This window comes from Elephantulus edwardii, unplaced genomic scaffold, assembly GCF_000299155.1.
Source record: "Elephantulus edwardii isolate Elephantulus edwardi_28Jun2011 unplaced genomic scaffold, EleEdw1.0 scaffold00475, whole genome shotgun sequence".
In the NCBI taxonomy this organism is placed as follows: Eukaryota; Metazoa; Chordata; class Mammalia; order Macroscelidea; family Macroscelididae; genus Elephantulus; species Elephantulus edwardii.
Genome location: NW_006400225.1, coordinates 322158 through 341534, shown reverse-complemented (window position 1 = coordinate 341534; position 19377 = coordinate 322158). Strand labels below are relative to the sequence as shown.

General features: G+C 39.8%; 1 pseudogene; it reads right to left on the bottom strand.

Moving 5' to 3' along the window:
- Positions 1-1508: 1508 nt before the first annotated feature.
- Positions 1509-19377, bottom strand: part of LOC102858085 — a 63555-nt pseudogene continuing 45686 nt past the window's right edge.

The following is a 19377-nucleotide window of genomic DNA, read 5'->3' as shown; positions in this document are numbered from 1 at the left end:
GCGATTGGCACAGGACAGAGCGGAGTTTAGGGCTGTTGTACATAGGGTCGCTATGAGTCGCAGGCGACTCGACGGCACATAACAACAACAACAACATATTCCTTTTATACAGTTCTTTCACTTGTCTGTTTCAATGCCATGTACATTGTTTATCCTCTCTTTTCTTAGTTTGCCCCAGCCCCCATATCATCCCTGTTTTATAACAGTGGCATTATGTCTTTTTTGTGACTGAGATATTTCACTCAGCATGAGTTCTTTGTTTTTTAGTGCAGCATAATATTCCATTGTATGAATATGCCACAGTGTTTCTATCCATTCCTTTGTTGATGGGCACTTGGGCTGTTTCCAACACTTCGCTTTTGTGAACAAAGCAGCAATAAACGGGTGTGCATATATCTGCTTGAGTGGCTGTTATGGTTTCTTTAGGGTATATTCCCAGTAGTGGAATTGCTGGGTCAAATGGTATTTCTATTTGCAGCTTTTTTAGAAAGCTCCATAATGCCTTCCGTAGTGGTTGCATCATTTTCCACTCCCACTAACAGTGAATAAGGGTTACAGTTTCTCCACAACCTTTCCAGCATTTGTTGTTTGCTGCTCCTTTGAATTTTGCTATTGTTACTGGGGTGAGATGTTGTTTTGATTTGCATCTCTCTTAGAGCTAGGAATTCTGAACATTTCTTCCTGTTTGTTTGACATCTGAATGTATTCCTTTTTTTAAGATTCTAAATTAATATTCATTAAAATTGAAGTATGTTATAATGCTTTAAAATTAGAAAGCTTCAGAAAAGGATTATGAAACAAATTAAGATAATGAGAACTCCCAAGGGAGATAAATACATTTTAATCAGTTTTATTTTTCCTCTTGTTTCCATCACCTCCATATAAGCAGAAATTTCTCTACAAAAACATTTGCAAACTGTTGCAAATTATCCAAGGCTCATAAATACTTTTTGCGTTTTTACTCCTTTCATAAAATGTATTATGGGATCTTAATAGGTATTTGATAAGAAATTTTTTTTCTGTTTTTTTTTTATAAGTAATTATTGATTTACTGACAGTGTGATTTAATTTGGTAGGAGAAAATTTAGTTCATCTAAAAAAAAACCCAAGAAATGAGTATATTATGTGGATTACTAGGTACATTTTATCTGTCTATCTATCTATATTTATTTATTTATTTATATTTATATATACATACATACACACACACATATATATATTTGTTCATACAGCATTCCTGGAGATACTGCTGCAGGTGATGTTTAGGGTGGACCGAGCAAGCTCCTCTTCTATCTGCTAATCCTCCAAATCCATTGAATACTGTCCTCTAATAGAGGATGTATCAGGTGCTAAACTGAGAACTTGATCTCAGCCAAAAGGCCAAGAAGTGATTGCATTTTCAATGTGTGCATTTGATCAAGACGGACTAGCTACAAGCTTCCAAATTTCTATCCTTTAAATCATTGAAAGGAAGGAAATCCAGGCACTTCAGTTTAGCTTCAGCATTGTCAGTAAACTCCCAGGAGGCTTTCTGCAGCAGAAGTTGGGTTGGACCCATTGTAATCCCAGAGACGAGTCATGATGGCTTTGGTCTGCAACACTCCAAAACCCAATTTGATCACAAAGTTTATCAATCTCTGGATACAAAATTGATCATTCAGAGCAGAGGAATAGTCCTTCTTTTCAAAAGCTTCTAATACCTGGTTTGTCTTCTTCCCCAAGTACTTATATGTACTGCCCACTGCTCCAGTCACTCCCATCACCAGAGTACCCAACAGTTGCTCATCTGCTCCAAAAAGGAATGCAAACTGCCTCTGGTGATTCTGATCAACACATTGCCCAAAGTCTAAGAGATCTGTGTCACTGAATTTCAGCTCTTGGAAGGTGGGGATCTTATCTTGAATTCCATCCAGTGATTTTTTTTCAGCACAAATCTTTACCCCAGTCAAGACAGGAATGTGGTAGTAATAAAATGGCAGTGTAGGAGCAGCTGCCACCACTTCCTTTAGGAAACTAATCAGGGCCTCTTTGTTCCACAGTTGTTTTTTTTTTTAAAAAAAGATGCATTTTTTTTCCACCTAGGGGTCAGATGGCACAATCTGGGGATTGAGGGGCTCACCCTGAGGGCCGTAACGGCCCACCCCAAGCCGGGGGCCGACGATGGCCCACCCTGAGCAGAGGGCCGTGACGCCTCACCCCTAGCCAGCGGCTGAAGATGGCCTGCCCTGAGGAGGACAACACCCCCCAGGGACTGGCTGGTACACCCCCCCTCCAATTGCCCCCACCTCAGTCTGGACCCCTCACCTGACCGAAGACTATGTGGCCAGGGACAGCATCCAGAGAATTTTATCTAGGCTACTTTACACCACCCTCTCCCCCAGTAAACCTGAAAGTAATACCGCCAAAGCCCTTCTATTTGTAACTCACAAGTTTGTTCTCTCTAGGTTTGCTCCCTTTCCTATAGGTAACCTTAACACTGAGTTTTACTCCAGACCTCACCCTGAACCCAGTGCCAGTGACAAAAAGGAAATACAGTTGACAGCTAAGGAAGCAAAGGAGGATGGAGCCTCTGGGTTCAACCAGCCATCCCCACTGGACCCACCTGGGAAAACACTTTGCAGTCCAGAGGGGAGCAAATGACAGGAAAATATCTTCTGACAGAACAAGAAGGCAAGCAGCTTTAACCCAAGACCACCAGTAAGGTGATAAAGTGTCCTCCCTTTCCCCCTTCACATCAATGCCCCTGTTCAGCATGAAGAAGCCAGAGTCTGCATCCAGTTCCCAAATCAATAAGCCAGTTGGTTTAATCGCTATTGGAATATGCTTACTATTCCCCTGTAGCATCTGGTCCCCACTGGATCCTTTTCATTTCCTTCACCTGCTTCCCCCACCAACCAAATTGTGCAGCTCTGCAACTGCACCACTGCAATTTTTATCCCTGCCTATCCTCACCTTTGTGCCCTCAACCCTCACCTCCTTGTACCCCCAATATGTTTTTCCCAATAAAATTTTAAAAAAAAGATGCAATGACAGCAGTGCCATCAGCTCCTATGTCAGCTGCATGTTTGGCCAGATCTTGTGACTGTTTCAAACTTATTGTTCCCACATGTGATCCAGCTTGTTCTTCCCTTTGTCACTGATTCTTCTGCAATCTGGTGATGCTCTGAGATGCTCAAGGATAGGCCTTCTCCCGTTGTGCCATTCACAAAAATGTTCTTCACTCCTTGTTCTTCCACAAGATAGTCCACATATTGACCAGTTACTGGTAAGTTGACCTCTCTGTTCTCCATCATCGTCATTGGTGTGATGGTTGCAGCCACGAGTGTTTGCAGTTTTTTTTTTCTTCATGGTGGCCATTGTGCTGCTGTCTATGGTTAATGTAGACCAGTGTCTCAGAGCATGGTGATTGATGGGCCTTGATTCTGAAGACCAAGAAAACAGCTGACTGCCATGTTAGAGGTAGTGTCCTTGAATGTCTTCTTTGCAGAACTTTCTGTTCATATCCTGTGCCCATTTTGCAATTTGGTTAACTTTATCTTGTTGTGGCACTCGAGTATTCTATAAATTCTAGCTATAAGTCCCTTATCAGACATGTCATTACCAGATATTTTTTCCCAGTCTGTGGCTTCCCTTTTTACCCTGTTGGAGAAGTTTTGGATGTGCATAGGGATTTGATTCTTAGAAGGTCCATTCATCTGTTTTATCCTCTCCTGATTGTAGGGCATTCCATTTTATTTTTAACAATATCCAGTTTTCCAGTATTCAAGGTATGAACATTCCATGTACTAATTGTTAAACTATAATTGTTATTGATTTTGCTTGTTTCAACTGACTTCCAGTCTGGGCTCTACCATTATACTACTTTAACTATCCTCTTATTTAATGTTGATAGGGTTTTCAAAAGCTTTTTCTTTAGGAAGTAGATGGCTCATCCTGCTTCCTATTGTTGTTGTTCATTGCCTTAGAGTTGAGCATGACTCATAGCAACACTATGAACAAAAGGCCTGAAGCCTTTCTATAACTATCGACATTTGTCAAAGTTCATAGAGTTTCTGGAGGCAGGTTGTTTAGGAAGTGGATGTCACTTCTGCTTCCTAGTTTGTTTTAATCAGAGAGCTCCGCCAAAACCCATCCACAGTGGGAAACCCTTTTGGAATTTGACACACCAGTGGCAAAAGATTTAAGTATCATAGCAACCCCAAGTAATCTCAGTACAGCAAACTGCCAGACAAGTGCTGCACTACCTAGAACAATGTTCTTTCTAAACATATCAATAGCAGGCCCGATTTTTAAATATTAAGGCCTGCCCACCAGATCCTGTTTGCCCAAAAGAGGCTTCGCCACAAAGCTGATTGTAAACAAGATCAGATACAGTAAATCAGCTTACACTTAATGCTAACACAGTTTAGGCATGTCCAAATGGCCTTCCCCAGCACTGAACATCCAATGGATGGCCAAGAAAACAAATTGATATGTCTTGGAGAGGTAGCAGCAGGAGTGCTCTTTGGAGGCAAGTATGATGAGGCTTCGCCTCTCATAGTTTGGACATATTGCTAGGAGGTGCTGTTCCTTGGAGAGGGACATGATGTTGGGAAGGGTAAAGGCTCAGCGAAGGAGAGGATGACCCTGAACCAGGTGAATTGACAAGGTGACTTCTGTAATGGGCTCTCGTGTGTCAGGAAGTGTGAGGATGGCACAGGACAGGACTAGGTTCAGATCCTTTGTTCATAGGATCACTATGAGTTGTGCTTGACTCAGTGGCACCTAACAACAACAAAAACAACATTCAAGGATGATCCAGTGTAAGAAAAACAATAAACATAGTGAATCACTGTAACAAAGCAAAAAACAAGACCTATCTGATCATATCAATTGATATAGAAAAGGCTTTCAAGAAAATCCAACACTACTTCTTGATTAAAAACTCAGTGAAATTTCACCAAAAAAGCAATTAATATTTTATTGTAAGTCTTAGAGCAAAAAGACAGGGAAATAAGAGGCATTCAAATTGGCTATCTCTAGAGCCTGTGGTTATGAAGGAGGAAGTTCAACTTGCTCTGAAGGAATTGGCAAAAAGGAAGGTGCCAGGAGTTGACAGCATACCAATTGACATATTACAACAAACAGATACTGCCCTGGATGTGCTCACTAAGTTGTGCCAAGAAATCTAGAAGGCAGCCAGCTGGCCAAATCACTGGAAAAGATCAATATTTGTTCCCATTCCAAAGAAAGGTGACCCAACAGAGTGTGAAAATTATTGAACAATATCATTACTACCACATGCAAGCAAGATTCTGCTGAAAATTATCCAAAAATGATTGGAGCAATATGTCAACAGAGAACTTCCAGATGTGCAGGCTGGATTTAGAAGAGCTCGTGGTACTAGGGATATTATAGCTAATGTAAGATGGATCTTGGCAGAAAGCAGAGGATATCAGAGGAAAGTCTATCTGTGCTTCATTGGCTGTGCAAAGGCTTTTGACTGTGTGGACCACAATAAGCTATGGCTAACTCTGAGAAAAAATGGGAATCCCAGAACATTTGATTGTGCTTATGCGAAACCTATACTTGGACCAAGAGGCAGTTGTCAGAACAGAGCAAGAAGACACTACATGGTTCAAAATCAAGAAGGAGATCCATCAGGGATGTATTTTGTCTCCATACCTTTTCAATCTGTATGCAGAAGAGATCATCTGATATGCTGGGCTGTATGAGGAGGAATGTGGCATCAGGATTGGTGGAAGAATCATCAACAACCTGCGTTATGCAGATGACATAACCCTGCTTGCTGAAACTGAGGAGGCCCTGAAGCACTTGCTGCAGAAGGTCAAGGACTGCAGCCTTCAATATGTATTAAACCTCACCATCAAGAAACAAAGATTCTCACTACTGGGCCAACTGGCAGCATCAGTATGGATAGTGAAGAGATTGAGATAGTTAACAGTTTTAGTTTACTTACTTACTTTACTTACTTTAGTTTACAAGAGTCAACACTCTTGGTACCAGTAGCCAGGAAATCAAGAGACAAATTGCATTGGGAAAGTCAGCTGTCAGGGGCCTCTCAAGAGTACTGAAGAGCAATGATGTCAGGCTGGAGACTAAGGGGCACCTGATATGGGCTATAGTCATCACAATTCCATGCTATGCATCGGAGAGCTGAACCGTGAATAGGGATGATAGAAAGAGAATTGATACCTTTGAGCTGTGGTGCTGGAGAAGAATGTTAAATATACCACAGACTGCTAGGAGAACAAACAGGTTTGTCCTGGAGAGGCAGGAGTGGGACTGCTCCTTGGAGGTAAGGATTCTGAAGCTTCATCTGATGTACTTGGGACATGTTACAAGGAGGGACTGGTCCTTGGAGAGGGACATCATATTTGGGAGAGTGGAGGGACGGCGCAGGAGAGGAAGACCCTCAATGAGATGGATTGAGTCTGTGATTGGGGTGGTGGGGATGAGTGTGTTGGAGACGGCAATGTTGGTACAGGATAGAGCAGCATGCTCTTGTACATAGGGTTGCTATGAGTTGCAAGCGACTCTATGGCAAATAACAAAAACATATGTAAATGATGTCATAGTATATTTAGAAAACCGTAAAGATTCAATGAGAAAACTATGGCGCTTTCTCAAAAAGTTGCAAATAGAAATACCGTTTGACCCAGCAATTCCCCTACTGGAAATATACCCCAAAGAAACCATAACTGCCACCCAAGCAGATATATGCACACCCATGTTTATTGTGGCTTTGTTCACAGTAGCGAAGAGTTGGAAACAATGTAAGTACCCATCAAAACGAATGGATAGAGAAGCTATGGTATATTCACACAATGGAATACTACGCTGCATTGAAAAACAAGGAACTGATGCAATATTATTCAAAATGGGTGACCATGGAGGACATTATGCTGAGTGAAATATCTCAGTCACAAAAGGACAAATACTGCATAGTGCCACTATTCTAGAACGGGACTGACATAGGGGTTGAGAGGAGACTGAGAAAGATGGGATTAAATAATGTATACTCCATTGAAACAGATGAGGGAGAAAACTGTTTAAAAGGGATATGTTATTAGGTAGTTTTGTCATGAAAGGAGTTCAGAATGAAGGCTGCATAATGGAGTGGACCTGGGGAAGGGTTTGTATAACAATGAAAGAATTTTTCTTTTACTTTTCAAAGAGAAGAGTGAACTGGGGTGGGGAGGGGTACAGGGAGAAAAGTGCAACAATGAATGAGTGGAAATCCAAAGTCTTATGTAATTTTTCATTAAAATTAATAATACCATAAAGCATGAGAATGATTGTATGAAACACAATGTGAATGAAGAATAGTGTGATACACAATGTATATAAACTTTGTAAGCAAACCAATAAAAAATAATGTAAGATAGAATGTATATGAACGATTGTATGAAACACAATGTATATGAGTGAAACATAATGTAAAAAAAACTATTATATGAAAACCAACTTTGAAAAATTTATAAACCAAACAAACAAGAAGACAAAGTAAAGTATTATAATGGAATTTTCAGGGAACTGTATAAAGCTGTAAGTGGAGAGTAAAAAAGCAAAAACTCTCTCAACATTTTCCAAGCTGAAAGAACTGAACATCAAATGCAAGCTTTGAGTTGGAAGACTGAAGGATGCTATTGGCAACATCTTGAATAATCTAGGAAGCATCAAAAGAACATGGAAAGAATATACCAAAAAGAATTAGCTGATTTTTACATGTTTCAGGAAATATGTTATCAATAGCCAATCATAATGAAGGAAGACGTTCAAGCTGTGCTGAAGGTATTGACAAAAAATAAGAGCCCAAAAATCGATAGTGTACCAGTTGACATGTTTGAACTAACAGACACAGCTCTGGATATGCTCACCAGTCTATGCCAGGAAATTTGGAGGATGGCTGACACAATGGAAGAGATTCATATTTGTTCCCATTCCCAAGAAAGGTGACTCAGCAGAATGTAGACATAGAATGATACCATTCATATCAGGGAGCTCTGGCAGCCTAGAGGCAAGAAGATGCACTGAAATCCCAAAGGCACACAGTTCGAGGTCACCAGCTGCTCCACAGGAGAAGGATGGGCAATCTTCTTCCAAGCCTCTGAAACCATGCAGGAGGGTCAACGAAGGGTCCGTTTTGACTCTATGGTACACAACAATAACATCAGTCATATCACATTGAAACAAAATATTGTTGAAGATCTTCCAAAAATCAACTAGAACAGTACACTGACGGAATTGCCAGAAGTTCAAGCTGGGTTTAGAAGAGGCATCGTTGTTGATGTTAGATGGATCCTGTGAGAGCAGAAAATACCAGAAAAATGTCTATTTATGTTTTATTGGCTATGCAAAGGCATTTGACTGTGTAGATCATAACAAATTGGCTAACATTGAGAATGGGAATCCTAGAACACTCCATTGTGCTTACGTGAAACCTATTCCGACACAAAGAGGCTTTTGTGTGAACTAGCAAGAGACCACTACATAACTTAAAATGAAGAAAGGTATGAATCAGAGTGTATCCTTTCCCCATATCTATTCAATTTGTATGATGTTGTTGTTGTTTTGTTATGTGCTGTTGAGTCGCCTGCAACTCACAGTGACCCTATCTATGTACAACAACCCTGCTCTATCTTGTGCCAATCTCACTGTCTCTGACACATCCACCCCCATTATCCCAGTCACTGATCAATCCATCTCACAGAGGGTCTTCCTCCCCTGCGCGGTCCCTCCACCCTCCCAAGCATAATGTCCCTCTCCAAAACTGTTCTATCCTTGCAACATGTCCAAAGTATGTTAGAGGAAGCTTCAGAATCCTTCCCTCCAAAGAGCAGCCTGGTGTAACCCTATCCAGGATGAATCTGTTTTCTTGGCAGTCCATGGTACATTCAGTACTCTTTCTCCAGCACCAAAGCTCAAAGGCATCAATTCTCCTTCTATTCTCCCTAGTCATTGTCCAACTCTCTTATGCAACTCTCAATTCCTGGGGCTTTGTTTTTTGCCAGTTCTTTCAGAGCAGCTTGAAACCTTCATCACCGCTGCCTCTTGATCATATGTTGTTTCATGGAATTCTTTTCACTGATAATAACACATGCAGAGTTAAAATGAAGTGAGATACAAATGGAGATTTGTACACCCATGTTGATAGCAGCCTTATTCACAATAGCAAGAAAATGGCAACAGTCAAAATGTCCCTCAACAAATGAATATATTAAGAAATTGTGGTACATTCACATAATGGCATAATCTCTGCACTGAGGAGCAGAGAATACTTAATAGTATTTTGTAAACTACTGTATAACATGAGATAATATAGAGAGCTAAGGGACAAAACTCAGTCTCAAAAAAACAAATACTGCGTAAGACTATTATTGTAAAAATAGAAGGACCACTCATAAGATGTGTGTAATAAAGTCCAAAGGGGGAAGGAGAGAGGAGCAGAGAGGTAGAGTGTGGGAAGGGGTTAATCACAGGTATGGCAGAGTTTGGTGGATGGAGGGAGGAGATGAAGTGCTTAGGAAAGATCCCATGAGGACTTGAAAAGACGAGATAGTAATAGGCATAGATCAATGGCGATTAATTTTATAAAACACAATATAGGAATGTTCATATGAATGCAAATGAAGGGATGTGTGAAGCACATTGTACATGAACGAAAAACAATGTATATGAATTTTGTATGCAAACAAATAAAAAATTTTAAAAGGTGAGGGAGTAAGTTGAAACTTTTTCCAGAGTCAAATAAAATTCATAGAAAAAAGTTGATCCTACAATTAACTATTTGGTTTCATTTATTTTGATCAATTCATTCTGCCAGTAAAAGAACTAATCTCTTATTTTAAATGTTTTAGTGACTTTAATTGGAAAGTACATCAGCGTTCATACACAGATTGATTTGAAAAGGCAAATGGAGTAGGAATAGGGCTTTGCAATTCCTCTTTAGTTTTGTTAACTTCAGGAAACAATTTTGTTTTCTTAATGTCTCTTTGGAAGAAGGAGTGGCATCCACTTCCTAAACAACATGCCTCTGGAAACTCTATGAACTTTAATAAATGTCAATAGTTATAAAAAGGCTTCATGCTTTTTGTTCATAGGGTCACTGTGAATCATAATCCATTCAAAGGTAGTCAATAACAACAAAATGTCTCCTAAAATGTCTTCATTCAAGGACCCTCCTGTTCAGATTTACTGAGAAGAAAATTAATTTCATAGACTCAAATGAATCCTCAGTGACCCTAATGCTCTTAATTGTTTTTAGTACTGCTATTCCAGTAAGTTTAAATGAGCATATTGTAGAACCAAAACACTCAGGTAACAAGAAGGAATCCCGGAGAGGAACTCTTTATTCTTGGACTTTTGTGCCAAATAAAGAAAGAAATTCTAAATGTACACTAAAAATAAAAGTAGAACATTATTCTTATTTACTTCAGAGACAAAAACCCAAATAAAGTACTACTTTCCGTTTTCTCTGAGTCACAAAATCAAGAGTGAAACACCACAGGATTTGGGCAGTATTTTACTTGTACCAGTGTATGTTCACATCCCTACTTTTTTTTATCCCTACTTTTGATACTGAAAAATGTTACCACACAAAAATGACTGAGGCTGGTTTAAATTAAAACTGAAAAACTTTTACAGAGAGAGATAAAAAGCAACTTCCAAATAAGAAACCATAAGATCTAGAGGGTTCTAAGCCACTATCTGTGTAGTAGTTAATACAGGGAATTCTTATAAGCATGTATAAAGAAGTTCAATAAAAATTTAGTGATTGGTAAAATACAGAAAATGGCAATAAAATTGGATGAAGACAACCTAGAGGAAAAAGACAAATTCCTTAAAATTCATGCCCCACCCAAACTGACCGACAGATGTAGGACAGACCTGTCACAAAAGAAGACATTGAACAGGTCATAAAAAGATATCACCATAAATAAAGTCCTGGATCAGATGGCTTCATGGCTGAATTCTACCGAACATTCAGAGAGGTTCTATCACCAATCCACTTAAAGTACTTTAAAAAGATAAAAAAGAAGGAAAACTCATAGACTCATTCTATGAGGCAAGCATAATCTGAATACTAAAACCAGGCAAATTGTTGTTGTTAAAAGCCGTCAAGTGTAGGCAGTTCATAGCTACCCTGTGAACAAAAGTCCTTGACACTTGCGTGCATGACTTTCCTCCTTTCTCCAGGTTCATAGGGTTTCCCGAAGCAAGCTGTTTATGGAAGTGGATGCCACTCCTGCTTCCAAGCTTGTTTTAACCAAGTGCCAACAAACACTGTGCACCATGGGTAACCGTTATCGCATTTGACACATCAGTGTCACAGTGTTCAGCTTCGCAGCAACCACAAGTTACCTCTGCATGGCAAGTGGACACACCAGGGCTATACAACCTAGAAGAATGTTTGACCAACAATAATTTAAAACAGACCCAAGGGCCACAGATTAGAGTCACCCACCTTTGGCTTGGTAGCATCACTTTCTGTCCCTAGGCCAACTGGTCTCTCTCTGTGTTGTTAAGTGCCATTGAGTCGTAGGCGACTCATAGGTGACCCTATGAACGAAAGTTCTCAACACTTGCATGCGTGACTTTTATCCTTTCTCCAGGTTCAGACGGTTTCTGAGGCAAACCAAGGAAAAAAATAAAAACCAATACCGCTCATGAATATAGCTCTTTAACAAAAATCTTTAACAAAATCCTATCAAATGGGGAAATCACAACCACTTCAACAAATGGTGCTGGCAAAACAAGACTGCTGCTACCTGCAGAAAGCTGGAACAGGAGCCACATCTCACACTATAAACAAACGTAACTCAAGGTGGATCAAGACCTAGGAGTAAAACTCAAAACCATAAAGTTCATAAAAAACAATTTGGCATCAAGTGTAGACAGCCTAGTTTATGGTATAAAGAGACTGTCAAATATAGCCAGAAATACTAAATCTGGAGAGGATAAAACTGATAAATGGGACTTTCTAAATATTAAATCCCTGTTAGCATAAAAAATCTTTTCCAAATGAGTGAAAAGAAAATCTACTGAGTGGGAAAAATTAGATAATACTATCTAAGACAAGGGTCTTGGAAGCTGGGGGTTGGTTCCAAATCTGTTGCCATGAGGTGCTTTTGGGTTTATGCTGGCACAGCCCTATAGTTTGAGTTTGTGATGGTCTAGTGGACAGGGAGAGAGATGGGCATCCTGTTCCTGTGCAGTCTCCATTCTAAAAAGCCACTGGAGGGTCAGGTATAAGTCAATGTGTTTCAATGGGACACAAATGTCTAGGTATTGGTGCTACTAACCTAAGGTCGCACTTCTCCAATGGTTCGAATCCACTAGTAGGCCATTCCTCTGTCTTCTCCTATGTGATTCACAGACTCCTGAAAGCCCACTGGAAGATCAGTCATAACTCAGTTCCTCTTCAACAGCAATGAGATGGCTTAAGAGTCTTTGGATAGAGCTCATGACACACCTGCACTGGGAGCAACACAACAGGGAGTGATGTACTGGGGAGCAATGCACCGAGGAGCAATACTGGAACTTGATTAAGGTACTTTGTGGGGGGTCACTGCTGTTTATATGGATCACATGGGGCACCTTAAGCTCAATCCGAAGGGAACAGAACAGCTGGAGATTGCTCTTGAAGGGAAAACCAAGGCTTCCTGGTTTTCCAATCAGGTCTCCATGCTCCATCTTGTGTCTCCTTACATCCAGTCTGCCAACTGCCTTTAGCCCAGAGCACACTGGGCAACCCTAGTGGTGACAGTTGTCTGATGAGGAGGCTGCTTCTACAGGCCTTTTCTTGACCAAACTGAAGCATATCTTACCTTGGGTCAGAAGACAGAGAGAAACCCAGGCAGGGTAGCTGCCCCACCCTCTTCTGGAGAAGTAACTTCAGATGAAGAACCTATTATCGCCTCAGACAGGAAAAACTCTATCACAGTAATGTCACGTAGGAAGCAGGCTACCTCACCCCCTACGCAAGCCCAAAGCAAGATGTCACACACACCCCAAAAAACACACACACACACAATATCAAGGGATTTCCTGTAGCCAGAAAATTGGATGAAACTTTCTGACACTGAATTTAAAAGAACAATAATTGAATGTTTTCAGTGGGCGAAAGACAAATTTGAAGATTTACAAGGACACTGCAAGCAAAAACCAGGAGAAGTTTTAAAAAACAATGCAGATAAAATAAAGAAGGAACTAGAGGCTCTGGAAAACAAGAAACCATGATCCAAAATATGAGCAAAAATGTTTCAGATGCTATCAACATGATGGAGGGACACATGAACAGGGCTGAAGAAATGGAACACAGAACCAGAGAAATAGAAGATAGAATTGTCACCACTGATCTGCTAGAGCAAAAAGCAGAATCAAAAAGGAAGGAAAAGAAGAAAACCAAAGAAAAATGTGGAACACCATCAAGAGAACTAACATGCACATCATTGAAATCCCAGATCAAGAAGAAGCAACTAAAGACACCAAAAAAGTTGTGGAAGAATTATTAGAAGAAAACTTTCCAAGCATAATGAAGAATGAGGGGAATATATATTCAAGAAGCTGAGAGAACACCATATAGAATAGACCCCCCCCCAAAAAAAAAACCCACTAAAACATAGTCAAATTTGCCAGAACCAAAGATAAGGAGAGAATTCTGAAAGCAGTGAGGGGGAAACAAAGACCTATAAGGGAGAGCAAATAAGATTGACTGTGGATTTCTCAGTGGAAACCATGTGAGCAAGAAGACAATGGAATAACATATATGGAACACTCAAAGAACACAATTGTCAACCAAGAATGCTGTATCCAGTGAAACTGTCCATCAAATATGAAGGAAAGATCAAGATATTCCCAGAAAAACAGAATCTAAGGGAGTTTGTAAAAACAAAGTCAGCATTGCAGGAAACACTTAGAGATGTCCTTCTTACAGAGGTGCCACAGAAAGCAGGATGGACCAGAGTAACTAGCAACACCACCAAAAAGAACTCAACAAAATGATAGCAGTGAAACCACACTGAATGCAAATGGGTTAAATGTATCATTGAAGAGGAAAAGAGTAGCAGATTGGATTAAAAAAACCAAAACCCATCAATATGCTGACTAGAAGAGACACATTAGAAAAGATAGACTAAAAATAAAAATAGGTGCTCGCTTCGGCAGCACATATACTAAAATTGGAACGATACAGAGAAGATTAGCATGGCCCCTGCGCAAGGATGACATGCAAATTCGTGAAGCGTTCCATATTTTCGACCCTGAAATGAACCAGTCTGTAACCAAGGCTAACTCCTTTCACCTACAGATTTTGTCTTTGGATACAAAGCTAAGTAGATAGTCCTTACGGAGGGACTGTTTTAAAAAAAGGGGGGGGGAATATACTAAGAAAATGGCAACCAAAAAAAAAGCAGGTGTAGTGATATTAATCTCTGATAAAACAAATTTCAATGCAAAAACCATCACAGAAGACAAGGAAGGTCACTGCATAATGATTAAAGTATCAATGGAATAAGAGGACATAATAATAAATATGTTGTTGTTGTTAAGTGCCGTTGAGTTGTAGGCAACTTACAGTGACCCTGTGAACCAAAGACCTGGACACTTGTATAACTTTCACCCTTTCTCCAGGTTCATAGGGTTTCCAGAGGCAAGCTATTACGGAAGTGGATGCCACTCCTGCTTCCAAGCTTGTTTTAACCAATGAGCTCCACCAAACACTGTCCATTATGGGTAACCATTCTCGCATTTGACTCATTAGTATCACAGTGTTCGTCTTCACAGCAACCACGAGTTACCTCTGTACAGCAAGTAGACATACCATGGTTCGACAACCTAGAAGAATATTTCACCAAAAACAATTAAAGGCAGGCCTGAGGGCTGCTGAGTAGAGTCACTCACCTTTGGCTTTGGAGTATGACTTTCTGTCCACTAGGGCAACTAATCTCTCTATGGTGTAGGAAATAGTATACTATATAGTACTATAGTATATATAGTTGTTGGAGACTTCAATACACCATTCTCAAGAAAAGACATAACTTCCAGAAAGAAACTCAACAAAGGTGCTGAAGAATTAAACGACACCATAAACTGACTCAATCTCATAGATATTTATAGGCTAAAGCACCCCCAAAAAGGCACAGTATAGCTTCTCCAATGTGCATGGAACGTTCTCCAGAATAGATCACATTTTAAGACATAAGGCAAACATCAATAAATTAAAAAACATAGAAATAATTAAAAACATCTTCTCTGACCACAATCCTACAAAATTAGAAATTAATAACAAGAGGATAAAGGAGAAAAAAAAAAAACCCTACTTTTGGAAGCTGAAAAACACCTTGCTTGAACATGAGTGGGTAATAAAAGAAATTAAAAATGAAATTAAAAAAGTTTCTTGAAACAAATGACAATGAAAACACACTTAAGAAAGGTTGCAATCTGCAACCCTTTTTCCTGAAAGAAATTAACATAAAGAGACAGACATACACAGAAGACAAGACAGGACTTCAGCAAAGAAAAGCACTCACACACACGGGACAAGAACTGCAGACCCCCAGGTCTGCCTCATTTATTATTTTATAATCATCCAAAACCAGTCTACATGCAGACACTCGTGGTTTGGGGAAAACTTATTTACCAGAAACTAGACTTGTTTAGACTTGCTTAGCACAGAATATTCTCACAGAATCTTTCTTGATTCCATATCTCTGTTTATAAGAAGGAATAAGACAATGCCTTGGAAAGGGGAATATTCTTGGACCTCGTGTGCAAGTGTCCAAGGTCCCCATCTGTTTGCAGACTCAAGGACAGATTGCTCTCCCACTTCCCATCCAGACTGAAGAAGGCCAAAGAGACATCTGTGTTCAGACTGTTTCTTTATTAACCCTTTTGGCTCCTTTATCTCCCCCTTTTTTCTTTTACAAAGCTGTGCACGGCAAGCTGTCTTTCCTCTATTACTTTCTGTCTTCTCCGTTGGAGGAAGACGATCAAGAGAATAGAGCACAATATTATTATTCCGATACTGTTACTTCCCAAAGTTGCAAAAATGGCTTTGAACTTTTCAATAGGGTCTAAATTACTTAAATTTTGGACCAACACTGACCAAATTTGGTCATCCTCTAAGGTAGGTAAATTCTTTTCAAATGTACTAGTGATTTTGTGTTCAAGGGTATACAGGTTTTAAAGTTCAATTCTTATCTCCAATAATATGATTTTTCACATTATCCCATTCCTCAGAGACATTAAATTTTACAGGAGTGATACAAAAATGAGAAGAATTCCAGTCACATTTTAACATTACTTGAGTGGACAATACAGAAATCTGATTCCCCAACCATAGCACAGTTTCTTGCAAATGTTGGATATCTTCTGTGAGCTGTTGATCTAACTGTTGTTGTTGTATCCATAGTTCATGAGAGTCAGTATGCCATTGCCTCACAAAGTCAGCAGCCTGAATATTCTGTTGTAGTGCAGTCCCAGCAACCACTGCAGTAGATGCAGTTGCAGCTAGTCAAAACATTGTAACAATGATGACACCGACAACTCATTTGACTCAATGATTCAAGGCTTGAAGAGCATTCCATATTCTTATCATTCCTAGGAGTCACTCCATGGTTGTTCAAATTTGACAGGTAGCCACTTTTTGCTTTTTGCTTGAACAACATAAATACTTAAAAGACTCATTAGTTATAATTTTATCTACTGAAGAGTTAATACAAGTTTTGTAGAAAACAAATTGCACTGGAGCGCAGAGAAGCCAAAGCACAGGGAAGAATTCAAGATACTAAAGAGTTGAATAGAAGATTTCAAAAGGCAGCACGGGATGACAAAGCAAAATATTACAATGAAATGTGCAAGGAGTTGGAGTCAGAAAATCAAAAGGGCCGAACTCGCTCAGCATATCTTAAGCTCAAGGAACTGAAGAACAAATTCAAACCTCGAGTTGCTATAATCAAGGATGCTTTTGGCAGAATGTTAAATGATCCAGGAAGTATTAAAAGAAGATGGAAAGAATATACTGAGTCACTGTATCGAAAGAAATTGGAAGACACAGAAGAATTTCATGAAACAACATATGAGCAAGAGCCTATGGTGATGAAAGAAGAAGTTCAGGCTGCTTTGAAGGAAATGGCAAAAAATAAGGCACACGCGAGCAGAATCATAGTAGCACTAGAAATATGAGAGTGATTATAGATCAATCCCCAAGCTTCATGAGAAGTATTAAAGCAATGATTATCATTTCCAAAACATATAGGTATTCCATCTACCCCAATAGTATAATTAATTACAGGACTTAAATAAAAAAATCTAATGAACGATCCACATAGGGGCTAGGCATCCAAAAGTTTTCATTAGTATACACAAGAATTTCAGGATCCTCCCAAGAAACCCCTTGCAAAACAGGAGGATTAGGAATATAAGCCCAATTAGTATAATTAGCATTCCCCACCTGGCAATTTATGACAGCCATCATAGCCAGGAACAAATTGGCAGGATTGAGAGACTTGTTGTCGTCAAAACGTTTTCAGTTCTTGGGTCAACTTCTTTACTTGCCCCCAACTTGGGGAAGAAGCTTGATGTGTGCTCATCAGAAAAGTGCGTTTAGTAGAGAGGTTATGGAGCTCTTTCAGGAACTCTTCATTCGGGTCTCTCTTGGCCATCTATATTTTTAAATGTTTAGCTGGCACCCATATCTCTCCATTTTTTCCTTCTATTAGTGCATAGCCTCTCCCTGAGACCTTCAATACCCCATTATCCCAATTTCCATCCAACGTTTTATATAAAACTGACTTAGAATCCTTTATGATTTCTTGCTGCCCTTCTACATGTCTTTCTGCTGGTGTAAATCTTTGAGTATCCCATAAATTTAAAAAATTTAGAGTAGTATTCTAAGTAAAAGATTCTTCTGTGTATTTAGAACAGTCATATCTCTTATTCCCCCTTTTCATTTATACAAATAATTTTAAGAGTATGATTGGCTTTTTATTTTTTTTTAATTGTGAAAAACATGTATGGGGATAAAAGGAGTTGTGGGTTGGGGCCTGAAGGGTGAGGATGGGCAGGGATGAAATTGCAGGGATGCAGTTACAGGGCTGCACAATTTGGTGGGTAGGGGGAGTAGGTGAAGGAAATGAAAAAGATCCAGTGGGGATCAGACGATACAGGGCAATGGTAAGCATAGTCCAATGGTGATTAAACAAACTGTCTTACTCACTTGTGGGTTTCTCATTTGGGAATGGGCTCAGACTCTCTGACTTCTTCATGCTGAACCAGGGCATTGATGTTAAGGGGGAAAGGGAGCACACTTTTATTACCTTACTCATAGTTCTGGGTTAAATCCACTTGCCTTCTTGTTCTTTTAGAAAATATTTTCCTGGTATTTACTACCCTCTGTACTGCAAAGTGTTTTCCAAGGTGGATCCAGTAGGGATGGCTGACTGAACCCTGAAGCTCCATCTTCTTTTGCTTCCTTAGCTGGCAGTTATATTTCCTTTTTGTCTCTGGAACTGGGTTCAGGGTCAAGTCTGGAGTAAAACTCAGTATTGGTATGCATAGGAATCAAATTGATTACATTTGTGGAAAGATTTGCTGGAGCAGCTCAATATCAGCAGTGAAAACCATGCCAGGTGCTGATTGTGGGACAGACCTCCAACTACTCATATGCAGATTCAAGCTGAAGTTAAGGAAAATTAAGTCCACAGGAACCAAGATTTGACCTTAAGTCTTCCCCACTCGAATTTCAAAACCATCTCAGGAACAGGTTTGAGGCCTTGAGCACCAATGAGCATAGACCAAATGAGCTTTGGGAGGATATCAAGAAAATCATCCATGAAGAATGCAGAAGATCATTACAAAGGCTGAAGAAGAAGAAAAGACCAAGATGGATGTCAGATGAGACTTTGAGCATTACATTAGAACGCCGAGAAGCCAAAGCTAAAGGAAGAAACCAAGAAATCAAAGAGCTGAACAGAAAATTTCAAAAGGCAGCTCGGGACGACAAAGCAAGATACACCATAATGAAATGTGCACAGAGCTGGAGTCAGAAAATCAAAAGGGCCGGACTCGCTCAGTGATTCTTAAGCTGAAGGAGCTGAAAAACAAATTCAAGCTACGAGTGGCAATACTTAAGGACAGTTTGGGTAGAATGTTGAATGATCTAGGAAGTAGCAAAAGAAGATGGAAGGAGTATAGTCACTGTAGCTGAAGGAATTGGCTGACACAGAGGAATTTTATGAAATAACATATGAGCAAGAGCCTATGGTGAAGAAGGAGGAAGTTCAGTTGCTCTGAAGGAATTGGCAAAAAACAAGGCTCCAGGAGTTGACAGCATACCGATTGATTTATTTCAACAAACAGACGCTGCCCTGGATG